Here is a 7,325-nt window from a genome sequence, read left to right as displayed (position 1 = left end):
CTCATCCCCCACCTCTCCCCTCGCCTCTCCCCTCTCCTCTCTGGTGGCCACTCCCCTGGCCTTTTCTGGCAGTGTCTCCTTCCGTCCTTTGCCCACGCAGCCTCTGGTGCCAGAGGCTTCTGTCCTCTGGTGCCAGAGCAGGGATGCCTTCACTGGGAGAATCTGCTCAGAGCTGATTTAGCTATTGATGAGTCCTTCTAACAAAATATTATTTTACACTGATTTGTTAGTTTTTTAAAATGTGCTTAAGCCAGGAGCCTTTTTGGGATATCTTAACTTCTGCTGCTCAACAGCCATCTAAGAACTTATAAATCTTGATATCCAGTTGTGTTGGGGGCTAGAGAGAGTGCTGGGTAACAACATCAGTGACATCCTCAACAGATCTCTATTTCAATGCTTAAAAGTTGCTCCGGTCAACCAACAGGTAGGTACTTTAAGACCATCGCCAACCTTTAGTGTTAGAATTTCACACCTGCCTTCATGATGTCCAGGGAGCAGAATACTACAAACAGGTTGATATGCTTTGGATTTGTGTCCCCACCCAAATCTAATGTCGAATTGTAATCCCCAATGTTGGAGGTGGGGGTTGGTGGGAGGTGATTGGATCATGGGGGCTGATTTCCTCCTTTGGTGCTATTCTGATAGAGTTCTCCTGAGATCTCCTTGTTTAAAAGTACATGCCTCTCCCTGCATCTTCCTCCTGCTCTGGCCATGTGAAGACATGCCTGCTTCCCCTTCACCTTCCACCATGATTGTAAGTTTCCTGAGGCCTCACCAGCCATATATTCTCTACAACCTGTGGAAACATGAGCCAATTAAGCTCATCATTTCTTTATAAATTATCCAGTCTTGGCCGGGCATGGTGGCTGTAGCCTGTAATCCCAGCACTTTGGGAGGCCAAGGCAGGTGGATCACCTGAGGTCAGGAGTTTGAGACTAGCCTGGTCAACATGATGAAACCCTGTCTCTACTAAAAATACAAAAAATTAGCCGGGCATGGTGGTAGACACCTGTAATCTCAGCTACTCAGGTGGCTGAGGCAGGAGAATCACTTGAACCCAGGAGGCAGAGGTTGCAGTGAGCCAAGATCGTGCTACTATACTCCAGCCTGGGCAACAGGAGTGAAACTCCATCTCTAAATAAATAAATAAATAAATAAACAAACAAACTAGTCTCAGGCAGTTCTTTATAGCAATGAGAGAATGGCTAATACAGAAAATTGGTACCTAGGAGTGGGCATTGCTGTAGTGATACCTGAAAATATGGAAGTGACTTTGGAACTGGGTAACAGGTAAAGGTTGGAAGAGTGTGGAGGGCTCAGAAGAAGACAGAAAGATGAGGGAACTTCTTAGGGATTTGTTAAATTGTTGTGACCCAAATACTGATAATGATACGGACAATGAAGTCCAGGCTGAGGTGATCTCAGATGGAGATGAGGAACTTATTGGAAACTAGAGAAAAAGTCACTTCTGCTATGCGTTAGCAAAGAACCTGGTGACATTTTGCCCCTGCCCTAGAGATCTGTGGAACTTTGAACTTGAGAGAGATGATTTAGGGTATCTGGCAGAAGAAATTTCTAAGCAATAAAGCTTTCAAGAGGTGATCTGGCTGTTTCTAAAAGTGTATACTCATATGTGTGAAGAAAGAGATTATCTGAAACTGGAACTTGTATTTAAAAGGGAAGCAGAGCATAAAAGTTTGGGAAATTTGCAGCCCAGCCATGTGGTAGAAAAGAAAAACCCATTTTCTGGGGAGAAATTCAAGCCTGCTGTGGAAATTTGCATAGCATAAGAGGAACCAAATGTTAATGACCAAGACAATGGGAAAATATCTCCAGGGCATGTCAGAGATCTTCACAGTAGCCCCACCCATCACAGACTCAGAGACCTAGGAGGGAAAAATGGTTTCATGGCCCAGGTCCACAGCCCAGCTAGCTCTGTACAGTCTCAGGACAAGGTTCCCTGTGTCCCAGCTGCTCCAACTCCAGCTGTGGCTAAAAGAAGTCAAGGTACAGCTTGGGCCATGGCTTCAGAGAGTGCAAGGCCCAAGCCTTGGTGACTTCCACATGGTGTGGGGCCTGCAGGTGCACAGAAGTCAAGAGTTGAGGTTTGGGAACTTCTGCCTAGATTTCAGAAGAGGTATGGAAATGCCTGGATGTCCAGGCAGAAGTCTGCTGCAGGGGCAGAGCCCTCATGGAGAACCTCTACTAGGGCAGTGCAGAGGAGAAATGTGGGGTTGGAGCCCCCACACAGAGTCCTCACTGCAGCACTGCCTACTGGACTAGTGAGAGGAGGGCCACTGTCTTGCAGATCCCAGAATGGTAGATCCATCAACAGCTCGTACCGTTTTCCTTTCCATAAACTCAGCCAAAGACAGTCAAAGGCTTCCTTTAGGACACTCTCTTTTCTGTATTTGGACCTGCAATGTGGCCCCTGGGAGGTGGACAATGACTTCACTCTCAGCTTACAGCATCCTTGTGCTCTGTGTCAGGGGAGCAAAATCCCATGTGGACTAAGCACCCTCCCTTTCCACAGACATTAGCTCCCAAACATGAGAGTGGGCTCCCAGCCACCTGGAAGGCAGCAGCATCCATGCCGCTGGAGCTGGTGTCTGGGGAGCAGATGGCATGAACAGGCTTCTCCCTTCAGGCATCGCTATGTCCTAGGAAGGAACAGAGAGAGGAATAGGAGGGTGATGGGAGTCAATTCAGTAATTCCAAGTGGGACATTAACATGCCAGCTCTCTGCTCACCAAGGGACAGAGTGGTCTGCCCAGAGGAAGCACAGTGGCCTGGGCCTGAGTTGCGGGACTGAGTGGCTGCCCTCCTGAGACCCACCTTCCTCCATCCAAGAGCAGGAGCTGCGTTCAGCTGGGTGAGGCTGATGGCTGAAGCCTGGCTGCTGGTGCCTGGGAATAAATCAGAGGCTGACGATGGTCATTGGAGAAGAACAGCAACAAGGCATCAGTAACGATTGCCACCTGTCAGTCATGTCCTCAGGACCACATCCTGAGCTGAGCCGTGACTAACTTGACCTCTGCACCTCTGTGAAAAAGGATATGGCTGTCCGTTTTCCATCAAGGAATGAGAACTGAGGGCAGTTCTTGGCTTTGGTTGGCCAGGGCTTGAACCTTCTGTTTCTGGGCAGAGTTAGAGCCATAAGGGGTGATCCAAAGGGAAGCCAATTCCTGGATTCACCCATAAACTCATAACAGAGTTGTTACACTTTCTGCTGAGATAAATGACTTCTTTTATTTCCCTTTTGGAGAACAATTGCCTGATGTTCTGGCTAGTTTTTATTTGGCTTAAATTTTGGAATAGAAGGAAAGTATGACCCATTAGTGAAGTTGGATGTGAAGATGGAGAAACTGTGTATACCTGTGTCTTCATGAGAAAGACAAGACTAAGAAAGAAATACCCCTGAGCAGCAGGTCAGGCCCTCTTCTGGAAATAAACCTAAAGTTAGGTCTCTGTGTACTTTCCAATTATATTAGTCTGTCTTCACACTGCTATAAAGAACCACGTGAGACTGGGTAATTTATGAAGAAAAAAGATTTAATTGACTCAGTTCTGCAGGCTTAACAGGAAGCATTACTGGGAGGCCTCAGGAAACTTATGGTGGAAGGTGAAAGGGAAGCAAGGCACATTTTCCCATGGTGGAGCAGGAGAGAGTGAAGGGGGAAGTAAAACACACTTTAAAACTTTCAGATCTCATGAAAACTCACTCACTATCATGAGAACAGCAAGGGGGAAGTTGGCCCCCTGGATTCAGTCACCTCCCACCAGGCCTCTCACCAATTCAGCATGAGATTTGGGTGGGTACACAAATCTAAACCACAAAATTTGACCCCTGGCCCTTCCCAAATCTTATGTCCTTCTCACATTGCAAAATGCAATTATCCATTCTCAGCAGTCGCTGAGTCTTAACTCATTTCAGCATTAACTGAATTGTCCACAGTCCAAAGTCTTATCTGAGACAAGATAAGCCCCTTCCAGCTATGAGCCTGTAAAATAAAAAAGAGTTAGTTACTTCCAAGATATAATGGGGGTATAGGCATTGGGTAAATGCTCCCATTCCAAATGGAAGAAATTGGGCAAAAGAAAGGGGCTACAGGCCCCATGCAAATCCAAAACTCAGCAGGGCAGGCATTAAACCATAAAGCTCCAAAGTGATCTCCTTAGACTCTGTCCCACATCCAGGCCACTATGGTCGCTTTGATCCAGGAGTTATTTTGAATGTGTTTTACGATTTCAGAAAGCATTTCAAATAGTTATTTTTGCAATTCATTTTCATGCTTTTCCTCTCTCTCCTCTACCTCTCCCCTCTTGGATCTCTAGGAATGCATAGATTTTTAGAAACCCAGTGTTTTATAATCCATTATCTTCATTTTTTTTTCTGTTGCCCAAATTGTTCTGAATTTAGTCCATGGGAGCTATATAGAGATAAGAAATTTGTCTCTTTATCATATTTCAGGGATCGTTTATGTTTTCTAAAATAAAAGTAAACTTTTGAAGTATAACATACATAGCAAAAAAAGTGTACATATCCCAAGTTTATAGCTTGTTTAATTTTCACAAAGTTAACCACGCTTGTAGTAACCAGACCCAAAATAGAACATGACTGGCACCCTACAAGCCCCTGCCCCAGTCTTCCTACCTGTCACCATCTGTCTCAGTCAGCTTGGGCTGCCATAACAGAATACACCTGGGGGACTTCTAGACAGCAGAAATTTATTTTCTCCTGTTTCTGGAGGCTGGAAGTCCCAGTTCTAGGTCTGCTAGGGTTGGGTTCTGGTGAGGAACCTCTTCCTGCCTCACAGGCCTGTCCTCAGTGGCATGCGGAGGGCGGGGAGAGACAGAGTTTTATAAGGGCCACCAGTTTTATAGGGTTAAGGCCACCCCATGACCTCATTTGACAGTTACCTCCCAAAAGCCCTGTCTCTAAAGACAGTCACACTTTGGGTTAGGGAGTCAGCACACAGAGTGTGGAGGGCCCAGCCCACTCTGTGGTCCTGCTCCACCCCACAGTGAGGGCAGCGCCCCTCTCAATTCTGACACTGTCAATGGGTGTGGCCTGCCTGGGGCTGTCTGTAAACAAGATCGTGCAAAAACCTTCTTCCTTTGCTCCTTTGTGAGATCTCGCCGTGGTTTTACATGTAAGGAGGTTCCATTCATTCTCAAAGGTGCCATGGGGTGAATACGTGGCTATTCATCCATTCTGCCATGGATGGACATTTGCACTATTTAAGTATGGGGCGATTAGGAGTCATCCTATGAATGTTCTTACACAGTTTTTTGGTGAATAAAGGTTTTTTACCGGGATATACCTAAAGAACGGAGTTGCTGAGTCATAGAATATACATATATTTAACATGAGAACATGCTACCGAGCTGCTTCTAAAATCCTAGCCTAACATTCACTATAATATACATATAACTTGAGCATTCTGAGGTTTAAAGAAGTATATTTTCATTCCCTCCCTTGTTTATTTCCAATCGACTCATCTTGAGTTATATGCTGTTAATGTCCAGTATTTTAGTTCTGTTTTCTTTAACTTCCAATAATATGTTTAATTTCTATTGTTTTGTACAGCTAATGTTTTTTGTTTGTTTGTTTGTTTTTGAGACAGAGTCTTGCTCTGTTGCCCAGGCTAGAGTGCAGTTATGTGATCTCAGCTCACTGCAACCTCCACCTCCTGGGTTCAAGCGATTCTCCTGCCTCAGCCTCCCAAGTAGCTGGGATTACAGGCGCCTGCCACCATGCCCAGCTAGTTTTCGTATTTTTAGTAGAGACAGGGTTTCACCATGTTGGCCAGGCTGGTCTTGAACTCCTGACCTCGTGATGGGCCTGCCTCAGCCTTCCAAAGTGCTGGGATTACAGGCATGAGCCACCGTGCCCGGCCGTACAGCTAATGTTTAACGACATTGACCATGTGTGGGTTTTTTTTCTCTCTCTTTTTTTTTTAAGTTCTGGGCTACACGTGCAGGATGTGCAGGTTTGTTACAGAGGTAAACGTGTGCCATGGTGGTTTGCTGCACCTTTCAACCCATCACCAAGGTATTAAGACCAGCGTGCATTAGCTCTTTTCCCCAATGCTCTCCCCACCCACACTCCCTGGACAGGCCCCAATAAATGTCATTCCCTCCCTGTGTCCGTGTGTTCTCATTGTTCAGCTCCCACTTATAAGTGAGAACATGTGGTGTTTGGATTTCTGTTCCTACATTAAATTGCTGAGGATAATGGCTTCCAGCTTCATCCATGTCCCTGCAAAGGACATGATCTCATTCCTTTTTATGGCTGCGTAGAATTCCATGGTGTATATGTACCACATTTTCTTTATCCAGTCTATCACTGATGGGCGTTTGGGTTGATTCCATGTCTTTGCTATTATGAATAGTGCTGCAATGAATATACATGTGCATGTATCTTTATAACAGAATAATTTATATTCCTTTGGGTATATACCCAGAAATGGGATTGCTGGGTCAAATGGTATTTCCAGTTCTAAATCTTTGGGGAATAGCCACATCATCTTCCAAATGGTTGAATTAATTTACATTCCCACCAACAGTGTAAAAGCATTCCTATTTCTCCACAGCCTCACCAGCATCTGTTTCTTGACCTTTCAATAATCACCACTCTGACTGGTGTGAGATGGTATCTCATTGTGGTTTTGATTTTCATTTTTCTAATGATTAGTGATGTTGAGTCTTTTTTTCATATGTTTCTTGGCCGCATGTATGTCTCTTTTTGAGAAGTTTCTGTTCATATCCTTTGCCCACTTTTTAATGGGGTTGTTTGTTTCTTATAAATTTGCTTAAGTTCCTTGTAGATTCTGGATATTAGACCTTTGTCAGACGGATAGATTGCAAAAATTTTCTCCCATTCTGTAGATTGTCTGTTTGCTCTGATGATAGTCTCGTTCGCTGTGCAGAGCTCTTTAGTTTAATTAGATCCCATTTGTCAATTTTTGCTTTTGTTGCAATTGCTTTTGACAATTTCCTCATAAAGTGTTTGTCCATGCCTATGTCCTGAATGGTATTGCCTAGATTTTCTTCTAGGCTTTTTATAATTTTGGGTTTTACATTTAAGTCTTTAATCCATCTTGAGTTAATTTTTGTATAAGGTGTAAGGAAAGGATCCAGTTTCAATTTTCTGCATATGACTAGCCAGTTCTCCCAGTTTCAAATTTTATTCTTTGCCGTTCCTTCTGATATCTCAATTATCATTTAGGGATCTTTCTTTCCTTCCTGAAGTTTGCCCTTGGAAACTCCTTTATGAAACATCTATTGATAGTAAACTTGCTTTTTTTTTTTTTTTTTTTTTT

General features: G+C 44.3%; 1 protein-coding gene across 10 annotated transcripts in view; it reads left to right on the top strand.

Annotated features, from left to right (window-relative positions):
* The window catches only part of TRIP13 (thyroid hormone receptor interactor 13), a 62,006-nt gene that overhangs the window by 33,222 nt on the left and 21,459 nt on the right, over positions 1–7,325 (top strand). The window lies entirely within an intron of this gene.

This window comes from Rhinopithecus bieti, unplaced genomic scaffold, assembly GCF_001698545.2.
Source record: "Rhinopithecus bieti isolate Rb0 unplaced genomic scaffold, ASM169854v2 scaffold_33330, whole genome shotgun sequence".
Lineage (NCBI taxonomy): Eukaryota > Metazoa > Chordata > Mammalia > Primates > Cercopithecidae > Rhinopithecus > Rhinopithecus bieti.
This window is presented reverse-complemented; position numbering and strand designations above follow the sequence as displayed.